General features: G+C 35.6%; 1 protein-coding gene across 2 annotated transcripts in view; it reads right to left on the bottom strand.

Annotated features, from left to right (window-relative positions):
- Nucleotides 1-23,771, bottom strand: part of SLC16A7 (solute carrier family 16 member 7) — an 84,064-nt gene that overhangs the window by 50,048 nt on the left and 10,245 nt on the right. The window contains exon 1 of one of the 2 annotated variants that reach the window (XM_072034302.1): nucleotides 14,620-14,726. The exons of the other annotated variant lie outside the window; for it this stretch is intronic. The gene's annotated coding sequence lies outside the window, so the exon portion shown is untranslated. Of the gene's footprint in view, nucleotides 1-14,619; nucleotides 14,727-23,771 lie in introns of those variants that run through there. 2 annotated transcript variants of the gene reach the window in all.

Here is a 23,771-nt window from a genome sequence, read left to right as displayed (position 1 = left end):
CTTTCTCACCCTCTCTTTTCTATAAAAGAAAAATAAACCACCGATTTTTAAATGCAACTTTCTTATTTGGTTTAGCATACACATTCAAAATTTACAAATTAATTTATTTTGCAAGGAATACAATAATGAGTTTGTGGGGTTTCTTAGCTGAAAAAGAGGCAAAACAAACATTGAAGTCAACATTTCAGATGAGAAGAATTTTTTGTAATATGAGATACTGTAAAATATTAAGGCTAATGTATACTTTGCAAAAATATTTTCCTACGTCTTCAGTATAAACTTGGCAATTTCAATGACAATCACTATTTTAATTGGGAGTGAATGATTATCATATAATCATTGATTATATGATACCAACATTCTCTCTACAGTTCATCCCAGATTACTTCTCTCTCCTAGGCAAAGAAATGTATCTCTTTTAGTATTATTACTTCAACAGATTCCATCTTTAGCAGGCCAAGTTAGAATCTATGTCCAAGCTCTTCTATTGGAAAAGTATGACATCTTGATTTTGAAAATCTGAAATCATTATGTAGCCATAACCTCCCCTTTTTACTTGTTACAAATGAAAGAGGCTAATCTGTAAAAGACTCAGTATTTGTCCCCACCTCCAAATGTATGGATTTACTGGAAAAATTGAAGTCAGTGCTGGCTTTGTGTCATATGCCACTTAGCAGAAATTGTATATCCAAATTCCACACATTCTGCACTAACAAAGTTACTGAAAATTTGTATTTTGCAGCATGAGCAAACACTTGTTAAAAGGCATGGGAAGAGGAGCATATCAGCCTATTTTTTTGTGCCAAAATACAATTTACTTTTAAAAAATAAAAGTTGCTATAAACAAAACAGGATCTCATTTGAAGGGAATAGCATACTATGCATAGTATTATTATTTTATTTTTTCTGAAGCCTCGATTCTCATCCATTCTGGTTTCTACATTGCCACACTCATCTTATTTAAACTTATTTATTTTTCCAATACTTCACTACCTGTGCTAACACTCAAGGATATAGCAAGAGGACTCAGTTCAGGTTTCAGATAAAATATTTGGCAACACAGCACAAGGTCACCTTTTAGCCTTATGACTAGAGGTTTTGGTTCTCCATCACTGACCCTGCCTGTACTATATTCTGTGTTAAGTCATGCAGGGAGGTGGAGAATTGTGTAAGAAAATGCAGACAGACTCAGCAGTGTGTATAGCCACATACACTTGCTACAAAAGAAGTACTCAACTCTCTCCTCTCAACAGGGTTTGCTTCTCTTTATGGCCTGACAGATTTTTCTTCCTTTCTCCTCTTTTCTAGTCAATCCAGAGGAAAAATCTGTACTTTCACACAAATAGTTAGGGCATGTTTCTTTTGTATAGTATCGACAGAGACAGGAATTTTTAAAAAAACTATTCATGGCTTGCTATCACACTGCAGCACTTTTTCTAAGAGCCACTCTCACCTCAGATGACCAGCTCTGAATGCCACAGCATTTCTGGAGAACTGATATGCCAAAAAGCTTTCAACAGTGACATCATTCAATGGATTTTGGAAAGGATGTAGATCTGGGCCAAGCTGCTGAGTGTTAAATAGAACTTATCAACGAAGAATTTCATGCAGGTTTGTAAGAAAATTTAAGTTTTTAGTTTCTTCATTAGATGGTCTAATTAAACAGTATTTCAAGGAGCAAATACAACATAATTTCTATGGTGTGGCATCCAGCATACAACCAGTTGCTTCTTTGGAATTATCAGATTCATTATCTCCTGCAAGAAATATAGATATGTGGGCTTGACCCCTTTCTCAAAAATAGTTCTGGCCAGTACAGCAAAGATCAGGTACAATGAAGAAAAGTCATGGTTTTTATCTTAGAACAATCAAAATCTGAATCAAATTAGAGAAGGGCAGGTGAGTTTAAAACTAGACTCAGAGGATAGTAAAACCTTTCTTCCGCCCCCTTGCCTCCCTCCTCCCCCCCAAGTTTCAGAGGCTTTATACATGGGGGAAGGGGGGTAAGAATAAAAAATTCAGTATATCATTTAAAGAAAATTATGTAAAACTTTTCATAATTCTCTTTAAGCAGTTTCCAACAGTCAAATAGATATGAAACTGGGAGGGGGCTTGGTTAGGTTTACCCCAACATCAGGGTATAAATATCTGTCATAAATACTCAACTAAGCCATAACCCAATTGCAATGAAATATTTATGTGAAACCTTCCTCTGTTTATTCTAATATTCTGAATAATATTTGTATGTTTCATATTATCATGTTCGTTTTAATTTGCCTTTACTAATCCTATTTCCCATAATTCATTTTTTCTTCATCATATCATCACAGAAAAAAACAAATAGCATTTAGAAAGAATTCACTTATATCTGTTTCAGTTCCTTATGGTTTCTTTCCTTCTTATTTTTTTTTCTTTTTTGAGTAGGCAGAATAATCTTATTTAGAAATGACCTATTAATTCAGAGTTCATCAAGCAGTAATGAAGTACATTTCCCACAGACATTTCAAATGCCAGTGTGTTTTTTTTTCTGAAAATGTTAAAGGAAAATGTTGGCTTTACTAGCAATGAATGGAAATTACTGAGAACAATCAGCTGACAATGTAGAAAATGAAACACACAATCTTTCCATATCCTTAAAAGTTTACCCTGTCAAACCTTACAGCTCTGAGGACCAAACAATATGTACTTCAGCCAAAGGAAAAATTTCTAATGAGTTAAACTAAGAAAATGAGGACTCTAAATTATTCCACTAAAAACATTATTCTTTTTAAAAACTGAAATTTTAGTTCTGTGGAAATATATAAAACTTCACACTGATACTGAAAATGAAGAATGGGGTCAAACGATCTCATATCCATGGTGTTGATTTATGTGATATAATCACCAAAGCCTATTTAACCATGTCATATATGGTACGTAATAGTTTATGAAACACAAGCAATAAAGCAACAAATGCACAATGGCAAACACTGGAAATTATGTCAAATGAGTCAAACCAAACCACACCAAAGCCTAATTTTAGTTTTACTCCACACGCTGTCTCTCAGAAATTTCCGGACTCAAGACTACAAATCCCTTTTTTCAGGACTCAGACTACAAATCCCTTTGCTACTACTTGACAGGGGTAATTAATGGTCTATCAAAAATGACAAGGAAGTAAATTTTATACTAATAGAGTAACTTGCTGAACCACCCCCAGCTAGCTGAATCCAGATAAATGAACCAAGTCATTCTGCACTATGTCAAAGCTTAAGTACAATTTTCCTACTTGCATGGTATGCCTGCAACAAATACAACTTGAGGTTTCCAACAACAGACATGCTGTTATTATGGCAACTACCCAGGATAATAAAAGAAACCTTGTGAAAGTCACATGTAACAAAAGTTGAAAGGAAAGTCGCAGTAAATGACTGAGTCCCAAAAGCTTGGCCTATTGCTGTTATTTCAAGTATTTCCATGATTACTTGGTAGTTTGCAGGTTACATAAATTTCATAAAAAAAAAATAATTTTTAATCAGTATTGCAGGCAAGCAGATGACACAACATTTTGTAAAGAAGGTTTTAGACTAGAGGGATGTCTTGATTTTTGATTGCTGTATCATGACAGCATCAACTATTATCTTTAATTGACTTCATCCTCCCTTACAGGGCATAGGAAAGAAACAAAGTTGGTTCTCTAGTCACAGAGATGATAAGATCTCAAAAAAACAGCAGGAGTCTGTTGCATCTCAAAGATGTGTCTTTGAATCTTCTGTGAAACAAAATAGCATTTTATCCTTATACTTATTTAAATAAATACGGCATTTGTGGTTATTGATATAAAGATTTATGAACTTGACTGGAGGAGAAGTAAAAATGTGCATAGGAATTTAATGGATGACTTTCAGTATTTAAATAAAATGCAAAGCAACTTTTACAATTTGTAGCGATATAAGGTATTTCCATGACATCTCCACTCAGAAATAGTGTCTATGGTGACATAAGGATCTTCGGAAATCTAGCATTTCTAAAGTTGGATGAACCTTTTCAGTTCTGAGTAGGCAGAATCACGTTTGTGCTGTTCATACAGTGGAACGAAAGAAAAGATTGAGAAGTAGCTAGAAGTCTGTAGCTAGGCATTTCTGGTATAAGTTCAGAAAAATCTTCCTTCCAGTTCAGTACAGTTGTGGTGCTCATAATGAACAGATAAGCAAACTGTGTTCTGAAAGCAAGTTCAGACACTATTGTCATATGAAATGAGGGAACAGTGAAAGCAAGCCTTCTTGTGAGAGTATACCCCTCTGACCTGCCATTTTAGACACTGAAACTATTTTTCAGAGGCCATGGTCTAGCTCACCAGTTTTAAATTACCCACAGATTCAACAATGTTTTTTTGTCCAATGCCATGTACAGGTGGCCATCAGGTATGTGGCCATCAGGACAGTCTATGCTTTCTGCTGATATCTCAGGTTTTGTATAAGAAGCCACCAACATACATCTCTTCATGGCACTGGTCCTGTTAGCAGGTACCCACACACTAGGCTATCTTGCATCTGGAAAAGCAGCTATTTTCTGCTACCTTGGAGAACATCTGAGATAAATACTATGCTGTTGCTGGATTCACCTACCACCTGAGTGATGCAGAGACACCTACACACCCCTAACCACTCTGTGGGGAACTGCAGATACCTCCAACTAAAAAATGTGCTCTAGGCTTCCAAAACACACAAGATATCCCTTGATTTCTCTAATACCAATGCTTAGAAAGCAAGCCTTAGATGTCATACAGATAACTAGACAAACAGAGAGATCTTACACTAGCTGCAGAACCAAACCACAACAAATTTGGGGTTAAAGAATTAAAGACTGCACCAATGTCAAAATAATTTGGGGAGATGAGACTTTGGGGAGATGCCATGGTCAGTGCTGCTTAGGATCTCAAAGTCAGAGCTTGCCACCTTCAACTTCTTTTTGAAAGTGAGGGATGTTACAAACCTTCAGTAGAATCTTGGTTGGATAAGGACAAAATTAATTGTGTGTCAGATGAAGGGGAAGAAAGAAAAAAGGAGAGGAAGAGAGAGAGAGATATGGATGGATGGATGCATGGGTGGATGCATGGATGGGTGCATGGATAAATTAATACCTGGGAGACAAAAAAAAAATGATATTTTTATCGAATATTGAATTTTATTGAATATTGGCAGACAAAAAAAAAAAAAAAAAACAGTTTCAACTTCTGCACTCTTATGGTTAGCACAGAAGGAGAGATGAAGAATTTATATTTAGCTAAAGGACAATGTTTTCCTAGTGGGATAAGGAAATTCAGTCATACCTACTTCTCCATGAACTTAAGGTTAAGTTGCCCTTCAGACACCTCTGTGTTTGAAATGAAATGTTCCTCAAGAACAGATATCAATTGTTACCCTAGTCTTTAGATGCAATTTTGTGACTCAGCCAATAGGACAACTGCAATAATTAACAAAGACACATTTTTGTTGTTGATACATTTAATTGTGATAACATATCTACCCGTGAAAGATTTGTTTCTGTCATTTCTTCTTGAAACTTCTATTTCAACTGTACAATACCCAGCAAATCACCAGCCTTACAGTATGATTTGAATACATACATGCCTAGTACAATTTTTCCTGTTTATATCTGCTGCTTAAATAACTTTTATTTTGGAACTAATTACATTTTCCCATATTAACACATCTCAAACTGTCTCTGCTTTGTTGGTCTGTTTAACCAGCACTGCACAAGAATACTGGGCCCTTGAGCCTAAAATTATGTATATTTGCTTGCCATTTTCTTCTCTTACTGCTATCACATGAGTAATTCAGCTGCACTATGCAGCCAGATGTTAGTACATACAGTTGATCTAAATCATTCTTGCCAAGTCAGAAATGAATACCATGGGATCATTTTGAACAAATAAAGTACTTACTGTGGGATGGAAAACAATGTGTCTTATGTGAAGGATACAATGCATCTCACAAGGCTTTTCAATAGACTGTAATTAACTCTTTATATTTTCATACATTATAGTAAGTCTTCCTTGTGAGTCAGAGATGAATTACTAAGCAAAAAATATTAATGTTTGTTCCAATGGTGCATTTCATAGTTATGGATACAAATGAGTTTCCTAATAACATGTGAAAGAGAGTTCATTACTAATGGAAAAATTCCTAATCTATGGAGTTACCTTCCTGCTTATGTCTTTTCTTATTTCCAAGTTAAAAATGAGTCATTTTGAATTTCAGATTGAGGACATATCAGTAACTGTATATATTGTAGTGCTATTAAAATTCAATTCATCATCTCTGAAAAGCCCATCTTACTAAATCAATAGATAGACAGACAGACAGATAATCCAAGCCGCTTAAGATACAGCAATGTACACGCTGAGGCCTTTAAATGGTTGTTTCATTATACCAGTCATTTTAGTACAGTGATGGTCTATATATAAGGAAGTAAAAGTGTCTGTAGCACCAGATCTGGTTAAAATACATCTTATAGATTCTTGATTTGTCATTAAGCAAGATTTCTTCTTTTCCCATCTTTCTTTATTTCACTATTCAATATATTTTTGAACTACCTGTTTTGTGGGAATGAAGGTGCATAAAATGAAAAATTGCTTCCTCCTGAAACTATCCTTTGTCTTCTGATTTGTAGAGGGTGTAATTTTGCCCTCATTCAAACAGATCTTTTCAAATGTTAATGACGTCTACTTTTAAGATGAGTGGTTGTTATAAAACTATTTGAGGTAAAGGCTTTCTGTTTCACAGCTTAAAGATTTCTGCATTTGAGTAGATAATCTTAGGTCACCATGCTCAAAAAGAGCCAGTTCATGTTCCTGTAGCCACATCTCAATTGTCCTAATCAAAAAAACAGCAAAATGAAGTGTTTTCTGGCTGCCGCTCATGCAAACTTCTCAATTTAGTACAATCAGTTGTCCCCCACATCATATTCTCTTCATCACAGACACCTCCTTAGTCCTGCCTTTCCACTGCATGTCTCAAGGTCTCACATCACTCAGGACTACCACAACTCCCATTGCACACAAGGACAAAACCAAAGTGTGTCAGAGACTTTCTTCCCCACACAGCAACTGTTCTATTTTTGCTTTTCTAACACCTCTCCACCTAGCACACTAGCCATAATGATTGCTTGAGCTGGGCACCACCATAACATTACAGTGATCTCAGGCTGATGGTGTATCCACCTGCCATTTCAAATTTAGATTAAGTTTCTCGCCTGGAGCCATAGCTCAGACAACTTCAGCAAGGGCCAGCCAGCAGCATAGGTATGAATTACCTCCCTAACTGTTCTGAGAGCACTGGCTGCTGTGTGAAGCCTGCCAGGGGCTTCCCTTCCAACAGTGGCCTGAGTACCAGGCGGCACCAGCATTTCTCTGTGTCTGCATTCCCAAGAAAGTGAAGGCTGTGAAACAAACACAAAGACCAAGACAAAAACGTTCATACTGCATTATCAAATGAGTATCCTTTTTCTTTTTTTTTTTTTCTCAAAATCCATTTGTATCATACTCTTCTTTCACAAATATCTGAAGTTTACTGTCAGCCAAGGCAAGAGCTTCAATGAGTCTGACAGGAATGGGGGAGAAGAGAAAAATGACATAACACTTCACACGGTCACCAGAGATAACTGTGAATGAAGTAAAACACATGAGATGGCTCTTCCCAGGCAGTCTGAAGGTGATGTAATGATATTAATTACATATTCTTGCTGCTGTGTCTGTGACACTATAAAATCTGAATGATGTAATGAAGGAAGGTAAGAACCACTTGCTGTTTCTCACAATACAAAGGGGGGGCACACAAAGAAAGGATTAGGTAGATTTAAAAATAGTATTTTTTTACAAACACTTCTCAGATTGACAGGGGGAAACTTGTCTCAGGACATGATGGACATCAAACCACCAAATGTTTATTACAAGATCATACTAGATATTTCCAGTTTCTTATAGTCTGTGCATATCCAGTGCAACACTTTTGGAAACAGGATACTGGGCTGACTGGAACATTAATTTCACATCATTTGTTAGCTTTCATGTTCTTGCAAGGGACATAGACTATAAAAAGTGGTGTAAAACCAGTGAACCTAGCTTCCATTAGGAAAGTATTCTATAGAATGAAGGATTCTCAACTGTACAACCAATATAATTATTAGATTTTTTGTGAAGATTTCTCTTAATGCATACACATATATATATACTTTTGCATATATATTTAAATATAATAACAAACTACTTACTCATTACTATTCCTGGTCCTTTGAAAAGGTTTCAAAGGAAAAACTAAGGACATAAAAATCAACAATGTGTTTCAGAAGACGATTTATAAGAATTTCCTACAAATTGCCTACAATATTTTAATTCTCCTTTTCTTGTGCATCTACATTGTAAAGTTTGTTTTCTTTAATGATGCATGTTTTTAAGGCAAATCCAGAAGGAGTGAATTGCATCCCATTCTACTTTCCTCAACTGCACTTTGAACCTTGTCTAAAAGATTTCCAAAATGTGGAACAGAGTTCTCTTCCTCAAATAGATACATAGCAATGCCACTATTCCTTTCTCTTAGAAAAAGCATTAAAGAGGTAGTTTGATATTATTTCATCTTTCTCCCACAGATCTAGGTATAAGAAGACACTGTGTGGACTAGAACATTTTGCAGTTACTGTCAGTAGTGTATTTCCTGAACATATTGCAAAATTAACCATTCTGAAGAAGGAAGAGCAATTATTATTCCCAAACGCAGGAGTTAGTCTTTGGAGGCTAAGTGATAAGAGCTTTCCTGACACAAGGCAATGCTAAATTTAATGAAATGTAAAATAGTTCATTATTAAGCATTGTAAAATGGTAGTTAACCAGGAAAATACTAATTTCTTCAGACAATATTCCCTATAAATAAATAAATAAATAAATAAATAAATAAACAAACAAACAATGTTATTATCTCTCCCAACAAGGACTGTAGCTTGCCTCTAGGAAAAGACTGGCGGTTCAGTGGCACAAGCAGAGGCTAATTATCTTTTTCTGGTTCAGAGCTAGAAAGCCCAACACACACAGGGACTGATTTCTAGACAGGCCAAATGACTACTAAGAAGTTCATCTTCCCCTTTTTGCTTCCTGTTTGCAGCTCAGCTGCATCTTGGCTTGAGAGCATAACTACTGCTGTCAGGCTGATCTCATGAAAAGGAGGGGGATATACAGGACAGCTGGCCAGCAACAGATGGGGATATGCTGTTCCATCTCACAGCTCCTTTTGCATCACATGCTGTCTAGAAGGAATCCTAACTAATGCAGCCCTGGTCTTCTAAAGGGGACCTGGCTTTAAACAACAGTTGAGTCCTAGAACTCAAAGCACTTCTTAAATTGCCTATCTACTACTTTAATAGTCCAGTTCATTTAAGTTCAGATCAGTTGTTTGTGCTGGAATTTAATTATTCAGTTCTTTAAATTTCTTTTTGTTTAAGACAAGGTGAAAGCATGCCGTAAAATTTTCCAGTTTTGTGAACAGAACTTGATCCACCTGTTGACACTTTAAAGTATCTTGCCCTTGAAGGAGAAAGTTCTTTGCACTTCTAATCACATGATAAATGCAAAAAGGTCATCATCTGTCCCATTTAACACAAGGATGACTGCTTCCACTCACTGCTTTACAGCAATACTGGCTTTGACAGTCAAATGACTTCTGAAATAGTTAAGCTGCATTAAAATTAGACTGTTGTTATTGAAATTTACAATGAACAGAAACTATCTTTTATTCATTCTCATCTTTGTATAGACACCTAGAATTTAATTTTGTTCTTTTGATATTTCAAATTAAATATTACTTGAAAACAAAAAAGTAAAACTAATGTGAAAGCTTATAGAAGCAGAAATGAAGATACCAGTTCATTTTGACCTTCCAAGTGAAAAGAAATGAATAAATTAAACATTGATGCTGGTTCTCATTATCTAAGGGTAACTGTAGGGTTCTTATTCTATACAAACCCACACTGACCCAACCAGTGATTGTGTGTCGATTTAAAAAAATCACCACCTTGATTAATTGCCTTAAAACATATATACTGTTTATTATGGATAAAGTTATCTATATATACTGTAGACACAACATCACAACACAGTAATCCTCTGTGATAGGTTTACGCCAGGGTTTAAATTGCCAGGTACTATTATATACTAATGTAAAAACTGAACCCAAGTATATAAAATGTAACAAGCAAATTAAAGGGGATTGAAAAATAGGATTTGGCTGAGAAATATTGCTTCATTGCATTACTGTCCATGGCACTGCATCTTTATACAAAAAGTGTTATAACATCTCAGCATATGACTGGACACATTGAGCTCATATTTGGCAACTTGTTAGAAATTTTATGCAAAAGACACTTGTCAATCCCACTGAGATCCACAAGTGTCATTTTCTTCATGTGTTTTTCTTCTTTTAAAGTGGATTTTAAATTAAAAAATATATATATATATATTAACAGCAGTGTATAAACAGAGCTCTGTATTAAATCCTTTTTAAACATACAAATTATGAATTAGAAAAATTGATTATGCATATTATTAATTAAATTTTATTTTCATACTATTTATCTATATTTAACTGAAGGGTTGGTTTTACAGAAATACGTGTACAATTTGACCCTTTTAATTCATTGTTTACTGATTTCAAAGAGAATCTGTCAAAGAACAGAAATGCATTTTTACAACTTCCACCTTATTATCAACAAATATTTCAGTTTTTGAACTAAAGGAGCAATTCTTGTGTTCTTGTGAATGCTTTCACACACCACTTTAGTACTTGTGCATATTCTTAATAGGCTGTATGGTATAAAGTTTCACTCTGATTAGCCTCTTAAAGGAAGTACTGATGGGAAAAAAAAAAAAAAGAAAAAAAAAAACACAACTTCACATAATGTGCTCTATGAAAAACAACTAAATATTCTTTTATATGAATAAAATTAATATTCAGATTAAATGTTTTCAGATGTGAGCCTTTATACAAATGTAGTGAACTACAATTGAGTTTACCTTACTCTTAGCTACTAATCACCCTCACCAACAAACACAGCATGCATCAGATCGAGTATCACCCAGAAAAAGGAGTTACCTCACTGAATAAAATTTTGCCATTTTTACATCTTTTCTTTCTTTGCAAAGTCACAGCCCATTCTTTCCTTTTTTTGACCTTTCTGTGCTTAAACTTGAGTCCTGCAGTTAAAAGTTCATTATCAGCTTACCAGCTGTCAACTTACTATTACTACTACTAAAATAATTAGAATTGTTATTACAACCTACTACTCCTTCTCCAGTTTCTTCATACACCAGATATTTATTGCTAGTTTTATATGTGCATTGTTATTCATGTAAATCACAATCCCCATATCAGAGTTCAAAATGCAGTGCAAAACCACAAGTATAGATAAAATTACAGTTTATAATTTTCATACCTTATTTAATTTGCATATGTACAGTTCATAGCTTGTGCATCAGTGTACACCACATACAGTGACAATTTTATGATCAAAGAAATGCATCAATTATGATACACTGTTTCTAAACCTATAATACTAATTTGTTGCAGCATAATCAAAGTACAGAATTTTAAATGTGACAATGCAGATAGTTGAGTGTTTTACCAGAATTTTCAGGACCTTCATGCATCACATATGGTAATTTTATTTGAGGTTGATGGCCATATCCATTTGTCATCTACAAGAACTTGATTCCATCAGTTTTGTATTGTTTTGAATCACCAGATGCCACTTTTCCCTTCTCTAAAGACTTGCCATCTGAGTGTGTAGGAGTTAGATCTGGTAGAAACACTGTCAGCTGAACTGAGATGCTTTACAGATCTTGAGCACCTTACCAGTAAAATAATACTACTAATAATAATAATAAACGCTTGTCTCAATCTCCCTCTTTAGCTGGGAATATTATTTCTCAAATTAGTTGCTGTAGATAAGCTATGTCTACAGAAATGGAAAAAAATAAGAAAAAAAAAAAAAAAACACTTGTCAACACATATACACTGCCCAGGGACATTTTTAAAGGCATTCTTTCACATTCCCTACAAGATTATATTTAAAGTTGCACTTCTAACTTGAATAAAATAATATTCACAAGTTCAAATAAAATTGTGTTGAAAAGTTTGTCTCCGTATAAGTGCCATTATAATTTTGCCACTTCTATTTTAGTTACTTTCTTCAAGTAATTTCTCTGCCTTGTTTCCATGTGCAATCCACAAAAACATAACAAAATAAAACAAAAAAAAATAGAGAAGTATGCAGTCATGGCAAGAGCTCTTAGCGAAGTTCAACCATGATTCATTATCATCACATAGTAATGGAATATCTCAGTGGAAACACCATAAAGCAATGTTTAAACATCATGCAGTGATTGTTTTATAATGTCTGTAACTACACTGCACACGTCTTTCACTCTCCTGCATTCTTCTGTTATGTGGGTCAAGCACAGTGCTTCCTTTCTCTGTGACTTTTGGGAAGAAAGGCAAGCTGATTTTTTATTTTTTTTTCCTACTCCATTTCTTTCCATTTTCCAACTCTTTAAGGGGACAGAGAGGTGTATTAGCAAGTCGACTTTGTGTGACAATCTGAAAAACAGAGTTTTAGGAGGTAAGCTAAAACAAAAGGAATTGTCATCATTTTGAAGCTTCACTAAGGTTGAATGTTGCATCACACTTGTTCAAACACGAGTCCTTTATATAAAGATTCAAAGGCCTCTCTATCTTTATCCTTTTGGAACACCATTCTGTTATCTCCTTCTATCTTTACTAATACCAAATGACTGTTTTTACTGTTGGAGAGTTACAATACATCAGTTGTACATCAGGATGGGACTACATGAAAAAACACTGGGGTTCCAGCACCTGGTGAAAAACAATATATATTTTTTTTCTAATCTTCCCAATATTTTCTTTTTTCAGAAACAGTTTATGTATAATGCTTCACGTAGATTTAATGAGAAACATACCATGAACAAATAAGAACCAAAAATATATAGAGAAAGGTATAAAAATACTCAATGTAAGTTAAGTGTGAAAACTGTCACCACTGACCTGTTGAGTAATTTTTAATTTTGTAGTCTTAGTTATTAAGCTTTGCTAAATGGGAAGCCATTAGAGTGCTTTAGAAGAGCTGTGAAGATGACAATGAAATTCTGGTCACTGAGCCATCTCTAGTGAAATCTAAGACAGTTTTGCGCTCTGATTTGAGCTCAGTAAGCACAGAATTAGACCTTGAAGCTGTAAACATTGATAACAGAGGTAAAATAAAAACAGAATTTAAAAACAACATCCTATCTCCATGAAATGAGTTCAATAAACACTTGTCCACAATGTTGTATAAACAGCCACTGTAAAACTGCTAATGCATCAACCACTAGAAAAACTGTTTAGGTTGGTTGGAGGTTTTGGAGGGGGGAGTTTGTTATATATGAAAAACAGAATTGGAAATTACTATTTCATTTGCTTCAAAGGAATCTAATAATTTTAAAGCGCCTACAGCTAAACTCAGTCATAGGACGTTGAGTTCTGAGGTTGCAAAAGACTGAAAAAAAGTTACTTGTGTCAGTGAAATAGACACCCGCAGTGCTTGCTTTAAAAGCAGTCCATCATTCTTTATTATAAAAATCCCTGGCACTGCTGAAGAACCAACTGCGTAAGTGCTCAGCAAGGCGGAATAGCTTTGATTCCATTACTTGGTTCCATGCAAGGTGCTTATGTTATTGCTGCCCTCCCAAATGCTTATGAAAATAAGATGTATACGATAAAGACTTTTCTTGTTAAGTAAAATTGATATTGCATTTATAAATTGTATGTTACTTCAGAACACGAGATTAATTTTCCCTGTCAGCCTAGGCTGTAGTCTTTATTACCACACGTGTTGCCACAGAGATCATCCACCTTCCCTGTTGTCTCAGCCGTGTCCAACTTGTCTTCAAATCTTCTTCCTGCCCTCATTCATCTTTTTGTATATTAGTTGTGAGGTTCTTGAGTTTCCTAGAAGCTGTGCTTCTGCCAAACACTTTGCTTGTGCTCTTCATCACCATCTTATCATTCTGCTAATTCAATCCAAGTCACATAGCCACATAGCAACTTCCATCACATCCTTCATTCTAACTCCAATTTACATTTCACATCCATTAGTTCTGAAATCTGACCTGAGCTACACTGATCTGAGCTACTTCTTTAAGTTCCTCCTTAGAAGTCTCATCTTTGAACTCTATTTTCTCAGAAATGTTGGCAAAATACATGACGAACAAATGCCAATCAAAATCAAACCTATAAAGCCTGACAAGACCAGGGAATTTCACCATTCAGTCATATCAATCCTTCTTATAAATCTTTAGAGGTAGGAAGAGTGTTAGAATTTCTTTTTTAAAGCACTTCACTCTTTTTTTTTTTTTTTTGTCAATATATGCTATACAATCATTAAAAAGACTATAGCAAATATTGTGCAATGTGTGCTGGTGCACTGACTTGTCTTGAATTTAATTAGTCAATTAGTTTTGCATGGATTACCACAGTAATCTGAAACTATCTATTACACAAAGTAAAGCTAAAAGGAAATAGAAAAACAGCACATTACCTGGCAGGGAGCTGCTGTCCAAGACAATAATCTGAACTTGACAGATATAGAGCCTTTGTTCAGTCTGAACATTTAAAGGCTCTTTGGAGACCTGATTGGCTGATGATCGCACATGTTGTTTGGATAGTTTATTTTGTGTGACCAACTGACAAACCAACAAGCATCTCAAATTACTGAGGCACAAGAGGTGAAGCTCAAGACACAGAACATGATCCCACAAAAGTGTATCCTTTGTTTATGAACTCTGCATAGGGTTTCTTTCACAGTTTCTTTGTCTGACATACAGGACTTTTCTTTATCATCCCCTGTAGAAATGTGTGCATTCAAAAGTGCATTCAAATGCTATAGCCTCCAAAATGACTGCTACTATCTGGGGACATCTACACATCGCTTATGCCTAATGCTGCAGGAGTTCAGCATTTACAGAGATGGTGGGCGTGAACTTGCCATTTAAAATGTAGAGCGTTAATATGATTTTGTTCAACCAATTAAAAATTTAATACAAAATGCTCTAAAGATCATAAGCGGAAACTTAAAAGCAAAATGCAGGCACTCAATCCAGCTAATAAGTTCCAAAAGTCTCATATTTTTTCTCATTTGAAGAAAATTGTCCAGCAATTGACTATAAATATGCAATTAACTTAGACTTTTTTAGACTGTTCCATTTACAGGCATAGTAAAATTCCACATTAGGCTTTGTAGAGTAATTAGAAACTTCTTTGTATTAATAAGCAATACTAGCCACTACATTAATCAAAAAGCTGTACTTTGCTGACAATAATGCAGAATTTGCTTCAGAGCTCCAGAATTTATTTTTTATTATTTCTTAAATTGTACAAGAACTCACCATTTTTGTATAGAAAACAAACAAACAAACAAACATCTAATTATTTGCCATACTGATGACAAAATAAATGCATATATAAAAGGCAAGTTGTACCTTGGAACAAATCACAACTTCACTCATGAATTCTAAGCAAAATGCATACACAAGCTCACTTCAAAACATCTTCCTTTTTAATTCAATAATGACCTTAACTATTTTGCTGGAGAAGCAAACAAAAAGCGTACCTGTTGCTACAGTTGTTATTTTTCACCAGTCCCATTCACTATGCCTTGACCCAATAAATGCTGGAAGGGATGAAACTGCATGCTGAAGTGAAATGGAAAAAACATTCTGATGACTCAGGTTAAAAAAAATGAAACTTCTTGTCCCAAATATCCACTGTGCAACAAATATTAAAGTCTCAAAGGTCTTAGAAGAGCATTGTTTATGAATTTTAGGCTGTCTCTCGGACAGATTATATGAGAAAACTGCTGTAACTTTTACAGCCCAGTGCTTGGAATATTCACAGGGAAAGAAGCAATTCTTACACCTTTTTTTTTTTTTATTTGTCTGAAAATAATGATGCTAATGATGAGAACTATTCATAAAAGCTGTGGTTATCTGTCATGGAAATTGAGACAATTTTAGAACTCCTATAAAGGTACCCAATGCAAGGGTTACTCGAAGAAAAAGACCAGCCTAAACATTAGAAAATATTATCATTTAATTGATCTCTGTACTGTGTGAAACTTTAATTTGAAGATGAAATGTCTCCTCCAGGAAGGATGAAATATAGTGGAGATAATATGTAGCAGGCATAGGTAAGTCTCTAATGTAGAACTGCAGGGAGGGCTCTTCGCAAGCGGCATTTATCTCAGCACTGAGGACAACGGCAGGAAGGGAACATGTTTGCTGACAGAAGCACATAAGAGAAAAAAAGGGAAGTAAACATGGGTTGTTGAACTCTGACAGAGAGAATGTGGTAACAACAATACTGTGTTTCCTATTATTGGGAAGAAATAGGAAGCAAGCCATTGTTTCTGCTGGACACCCTCTGTTAAGATTTTGACGACTTGCATGTAGTTCTGGGTGCAACTTCTCACTTGTGTCAGCAAAGCTGTTCCCCCCACTGTGGCCTTCAGGAGAGGCCCTTCCTTTCACAGGCTCCCTGTCCCACCCAAGGAGAGATGGGACTGGGGAAGACAAATCAGTTGCAACCTCCAGATCTCTGCAACCATCAACAGCAGATGCAGAAAACAGCATCAACACTTGGGTACCACTTCAATGTCCCTAGAAGGTGAATCCCCAGCTGACCTCTGGAGACACTGACTGCACAGTCAACATCAGCAAGCACAGCACAGTACAGCATTAACTTGGCACCACAGTGGCGGATCAGAACCAGCTTTTGTCCACCCACTTCAGATAGCAAACAGAATGTCTTAAATCCACTCCTACAGCAATCCTAATCTTCTAAATTCAGGGAACTGAGCATGAGGTAGAAGGTCAGAGCTCACGTTAAAGTGTGCTTCTGAGTGACAGAGCTAATTGGCACAGGGCACAAAGGTGGCAGACAACTGGCTTCCAGTTCACTGTCAGCTTGAACTTGACTAAAATAAAGTTAATGCTGTCTTGGATTGTTGTCTATAAAAATGTATAGATACCAGTAGGGCTACTGCTCAACTCAATGTACAGGACGAATCTGGCAGGGTATTTTGTGAATAATAACTGCAGGAGATTTTTAAATATGGATCTAACTACTTGAGAGCACCTCTGATATGGATGCCTTGATGTAACTGCCTTACTGCACCTTGCAGCCCACTCACACATACGCACATACTCATTAAATTTAACCACTCACTCCTGGAAGAGATCCAGACCTCAGAAAGAGGCTGAGATTTTATTCTCAGATCATGAGCTTAAACTATAAATATCTAAGTAGGTTCACAACGATCATTTACTTCAGATGCTTACCTTCCACTCAAGTTTGTAACTCACTAATGTCTGTTCTAGTACAATGCCTGCTTATTTACAGACACCTAAAAACTAGTCCCATTTGCATACAGCCAAGCGGTATCTTTAATACTCCAGCACAATTTGTCCTTCAAACACAATTTAAGGATGTTGGCTTTCTTGAATGCTTTATGTTAGCAGTAGTAATAGTGCTTAAAGCTAAATAATGTTTTGTTCCAATAATAGGGATTTGGTCACTGTGTTTTCTGTTGGTGTGATTTATGTATTTATTTTGGTCTGATTCCCTACAACACCTCAGATATTGGTGGAGAGTCTCGATTTCTCCTGCTTCTTCTACTGCTACGTAATTTTAGCTTTTCGTATATTAGGAAAGATTAAGGTTTGTAATAAAGCACTTCAGGGTATTCTTTGCCTTACACACCATGTGTCACTCCTTATGATTTAAGGGAGAGATTCATCACAGCCATCGACATTGACAGTGCTGATATTTACATGGGATCTCAGTATCTGCGTTCTCAATGGGCAAAAGTCAATGGGCAGAAATGGGCTTTTGGGATGTATCTCACTGACCTTTTTAGGTGTCTAAGCTACAATGAAAGTATTTGTTGCCTAAAAGTGCCTGTATCTTGCTATTATATAAAGTGAGTTTAGGTAACTAGCTCAATTATAGATATCTATGCCGATGAACTCAGCATTTGATCAGATGAAATTACATGCTCATAATACATTTTCTTGGTATTGCAGGAGACTGAAATAATAACTCATTTGCTTATTCGAGTCAAATACTTTTAAATGTTAAGTTTTGGGGAGTAGGAGGTGATTTTTCTTGTTTATTCAACTCAAAATAAAAAATTGAAAAGTATGTGTTCTGGATTCTAAAAATAGTTCTTATAATCTTCCTTCAAATAGATCCACAACTAGACAGCATGGTGTTGAAAACTGAAATTTTGCAATCTTTTCTTCATTGCTCAGGAAAAAAAAAAAAAAAAAAAAAAGTTCATTTTGGCTGAGTAATGAGTCTCTGAACATCATGTTCTGCAATACTCATATTTTGTGCACGATTTTCTTTTGCTGCGTTTATAAAGTGTGCAACTCAGAAATGCTGCATTACTAATGTTTTTGTGGCTATCATGGCTACATAGAAGAAAATGCATGGAAAGGGAAAGCGAAAATACACTACCTCATGCTTTATGTACATACCATGGTCAACTAATACTATCCTTTTTGAAAGTAAATCTTCAGGACAAGTCTTATATAGCAAAAGCAAATATCTAGCTGTCTTTAGTCAAAAAAAAAAAAGTGACAAATTTCATATGTGCCATATTAATTCACAATTTACTCTACTAAGTCATCACATAAACCATCCAAACAAACACCAATTAAAACTTGAAAAAAATGTTCGATGTTTTACAGAACAACATAGAGGACAGCTTACCTTATGTAAAGACTGGACAATTGCCCAGAGCTGCAAAATTGGAGAGGCAGCATTTTCAGAGCCAATTTTTGACTGCACTGATTAAATTGCTAATAAGGCATTAATTTGCATAAGGTACAAATACTTTGTCTCATATTTTTTGTGGGATTTTGTGAGACTGCACTTTGTAACAGCTGAATATGTATCATTCTGAAAGTCTATAAAATGTGTAGTACTAAATACAATTTCTTGTGAATGTTGGAGTAGAAGCAACAGAATATATTTTATTCAAGGCAATAAAACAGCAAAGGATGTTCCTGTTGATATAGATATTGGATATTCATGAGAGAAAGTTCACTACTGACCAGAAAAACAGTAACGGTTTGCCAGATAAAGTGGCAAACTTTTTGAACGAGGCCAAGAATTTCCTAGTAAATCAACTTGCAGGGGAAAAAATAAATAAAATAAAATAAAATAAAATAAAATAAAATAAAATAAAATAAAATAAAATAAAATAAAATAAAATAAAATAAAATAAAATAAAATAAAATAAAATAAAATAAAATAAATATTCAGTTAAAGTCATTCTCTGTGAATTACTTTAAAAGTGTTATCATTCAGGCCTGAAGTTTTGTTGACTTAGATAACTGCAGATACACAAGAGCTTGAGTAATAAGGCATGCCTTAAGGCATGATAGTACTTAATAAAAACAAGTTTGAGTGTGTTAGGTATGAAGAAAATGCAAATCTGAAAGTTACGTTGCATGTTATGTTGCCTAACACTGTGTGAACTCACAGCCTTTTGGTCTGGTTCTTGCTCGATTCTCCTGCAGGCACTTGTTTTCAGTGGTTAGCATTAAGAGATAGCAAGAAGTGAACGGAGAAGACTGTAAGGAACCATGAAGAGACAACAGCAGGACAAGGCAGAGCTGCTGCACCTGGGCAGTGAAAAGAAAAAAAGGGTTTTCATCTGCCTGCAAGGTGAGGAATGGGGAAGAGGCAGTGGTAATAATTCTCCCTCTTGCACACCACCCTTCAGAATTAGCCAAACACACCGGTGGATTGGTTACAAGCTGCAGCACACCGTGTACACAAGTGTACTTTTGTGTACAAGTTGCAAAAGCTCAGGCTGAACAAAAATATCAGTAGCTTCCTTCTCACTACCTCTAATCTGGCATTCACTGCAATGGCACTGCTGTGAAAACACATGCTCCCTACCAGTCTGCCAGCCCTCCACAGCAGCCACCACTGCATACGCCTGCCCCACAGGAGCACATGCTGCCAGCCTGCTGTCCACTCTGCCTCTCTAATCCACCAACCTCCAAGGCTGGTGGGTTCACTTCTCTTACTGTTACAGCTCTAGTAATTCAAGCACACATTCAAGCCAGCATACAAAGTCCAAGTGAAGAAAAGCTCCACAACTGACTTCAGGCTTGTTCACCACAAGAGTGTTGTTTAATGCTTCCCCTAATCTTCTGACCACCTTATATTACCTATACGAATGTATACACAATCAGACACAAGATAAAAGAATGCACTACCTCCAAAATTATTTTTAAGGCTACAGATGGCTGTAATTCTATAAGGGCAGAGCTAATAGCTGTTCTTAACCCCTTAATGCATTAAATAAAGCAGTATAATCATAGCCACTAACTTTCTTACATTTTGTGGTTGTTGTTTCTTTATTTTGTTTTAAATAGCTCATGAAGGACATGGGTGAACAAATCATTAATATGTTTGCCATTCTTCTGTTTTACTCAGGTCACTTCAAATTCTGGTATTGAATCCCTTCATTTATCTTTCATGGATTATGGTGTTTGCAGGCAGTGTATTTTTTTTAGAGTAGAAAAATATCTTTTTGTAGTCAGATCAGATAATGTATTAAGCCTAATTCTGTAGAACCGAGTGTGTGTACATGAGGATTAGTGAGTTATAGAAAAGGTATTCTTCAGAGGAGACAGTATGTTGTGAAGGCATTACAAAATATAAGGTAAAAGGCAAATGAGCTTGAATAGAATGATATCACTGTCTTTTCTGGCAACTTAACTTTTAATGGTATTAGTCTTGTGAAAGGCTCCTGTAACTCTTAGTTTTATCTTGGCAAATATTTATAGTTGCATAATTATGTTAAGGAAAAACATTTGTACCCAGTCTGTAAAAAAATACACATGGTCTACAGCTTTTAGGTTTATAATTTACATACATAAATCTTTAAATATGTGTTATATTTGTTGGAGGTTCACTCAGTTTTCATCCAAATGATGAAAAACAAGTAAGCAGTAAGTGTAGGTGTACATTATAGTGGGAATGTGATAGTACTTGGGTATGTATTACTTCACATAAGCATAGTGACAAAAGTATTTGGCAATTGATGAAGTAATTTTATTTAAAGAAAAGAAGGAGATATACTGCTTACTGATTAAAGTATAATTTATTTCTGCTTTGCCTAGAGGGGCAGCTGTGCTGGCAAAAGCCCTCAGCCTTGAGGGATAGACTCTTGGCTGTAGTATCTACCAGGGTAAAGCAGGTTTATTTTTATGGGCAGAAATCCACACAAGTCCTGCCAACAGAGTCTCCTCAAGAGAGATACAAATTTTATGCAACTCCCAGCTGGCCTGAATACTGCCACAGCAGCACCTTTCCCTCACAGCTCACTTTTCTTTTTTCTTTCTCTCTGAACTAATCAGCTTCTTTCAAGCCACCCTGAGTATTTGAGAGAAATATAACAGCTTTAACAGCCACAGACAAAAGATTCAGATTGTACAACTTTGTTATAGCTCTACAGCAGCTATTTTGTGCATGTACGTGCTTTTTAAAGATTGTAAACTTAGCAAAAACAGCCTCTCAAAAGTCAACCTATGGTCCACAAAAGAACTGCTCAATCTGATCTAATATTTATTCTGCTGTATTTTAGGGTTTAAATTAAAGCCAGTTCTCTGACAGTACAGGATGTCCCTTCCCTTTGAGGCACAGAGGTTTTTTAGGTATCTTGGGCTACAATGCCTTCCCTTAAGAGCAGAGCAGCAAATGAGTTGATGCATTGCTGGACTGCCTGAGAATAAAATCCCAGCAGCCTGATGTAATATATCACATAGCTTTCCTTCCTTTCTCTACTTTCAAAACCTTACATCTTTTCACTGCTGTCACCAGCATTCTTATTCCTGCGCAAAGAATCACTGCAACAATATCCAGACAAAAAATTGCCAATTCTCTGAAGAAAAAAAAAAAAAAAAAAAAAATCTTACATAAACTCTTCTCTCTTTTGGACAAACAATAGTTTCTCTTGGTTCCCTTTTGCAGCAGAAAGTAGGCAGCCCATATCTCCCCAGCAGGCCCCAGGTAAACTTGTCTACCAAGTGAAGAAATAAACAGGGATTCCCTCAGGCAAGGTCAGTGGGACAGATGAAATTGACCGTGGGAGCATGAGTTCAACCAAATACAAAAGATTCCAGGCTGTGTGGGGTTTGGATAAATAACTCAGGTCTAGTCTTTTAGGAACACAAATGCAAACCATTCCCTTCTTGATTGGGGTAACAAAAAAAGAACACACAAAATTAATGAACTTAGCAGGGACTGACCAAACAGTTCAACCTCAGAGCAGTGAGAATAGCCATGAAGTAAGTGTTAGCCACTTGGCACTGGAAAACAGAACCTGCTCTGCTTTTTTGGATCAATAAAAATTTCCATTACTTCCGTTTCCTTCATTCTTTAGGGGTCTAAATTTACTATTAAGTCATTTCTAAAGGGTCAGTTCTGACAGTTCATGGGGTAAGACAAAGCAATGGCAGTGAAACATCTTCTCCAAGTATTCAATTCTTTCATGTTCTTACTAGATCTAGAATCCACATCTCCTTACTCTCCAGTACTGACAACATGCACAGCAAGTTCCCCTCCTTCACCCCTATGCCTTCTTTCACACTGTTCTCCTTGAAAGAAATAGTCTTCCTTTTCTATCAGTATCTATTAGTCCTTCTATGAACCTGGTCATAAAAATGTTCCAAACATCCTCTGCTTACAGAACTGTATTTGCTTCTCAACATACTTTTAAACTAGGCTGTTCAGACTACAGTTGTAACTTCTGATTTCATTCTGTAAATGTTAGGTAGATGAGAGGACTGGCTTGAAAGTAGGATTTAAGCTCCAGTTATTAAGCGAGAACAACCTAATTATCCAGGACCCAATACCACTGAAATTAAAGAACCCAATTTAGGTGCCTAATTTAGGTTTGATTTGATGAGACTATTTTTCTGCATATATAACAAAAAAAAAAAGTATTTATACAACTGGGATAAAGCTGGTAAATGGAAAAAAAAATGTAACTACCTTATTTGGGTCAAAAACATATTCTCTGTCCTCAATAAAAAGTATAATTCAATATTCTGAAAGAACCCTATTCTATTAGACTGGCAATTTGAGTATAATAATTTTAAAACAAGCTTGTACGTGTGAACGACAATATTTCTGCTAATTTTTCAGGAAATAGGTACAAGGAAAAGAAAAAGAAAAAAAATGGCCTTGTATATTCATTCATGAGTGAGAACAGGATTTAAATTTTAGATATACAACTTTTAAGCAATACTTAAATACATCCAGAAGTGCAAGCTGATTACCTAGTTAAGCAAGAATGTCTAGTTTCATTAACAGCTGTCAATGTTATCAGAAGAACTTATTTTAATCATGGAAATGACAGGTTTTTATATCCGATTACATTATAAATACAGTATAACTATGTTTTTCAAATTGCATAAAACAATCAACTTTATTATTAAACAGAATATTGTAATTTCTTCATTTTTTAATCACAAAAATAATTCTGAGTTGGAAACCCTCAACTGGATCAACACTCCCTTATGCATTTGGGCAGTATAGGACATGGCAATGTACCCATGATATATCTTCATTTCACATGTCAGAGCACTTTTTTCATGGCACTGAGGGAGA

This window comes from Anas platyrhynchos, chromosome 1 (assembly GCF_047663525.1).
Source record: "Anas platyrhynchos isolate ZD024472 breed Pekin duck chromosome 1, IASCAAS_PekinDuck_T2T, whole genome shotgun sequence".
Taxonomy (NCBI): domain Eukaryota; kingdom Metazoa; phylum Chordata; class Aves; order Anseriformes; family Anatidae; genus Anas; species Anas platyrhynchos.
The sequence above is the reverse complement of the archived record's forward strand: the minus strand, read 5'-3'. Positions and strand labels throughout refer to the sequence as shown.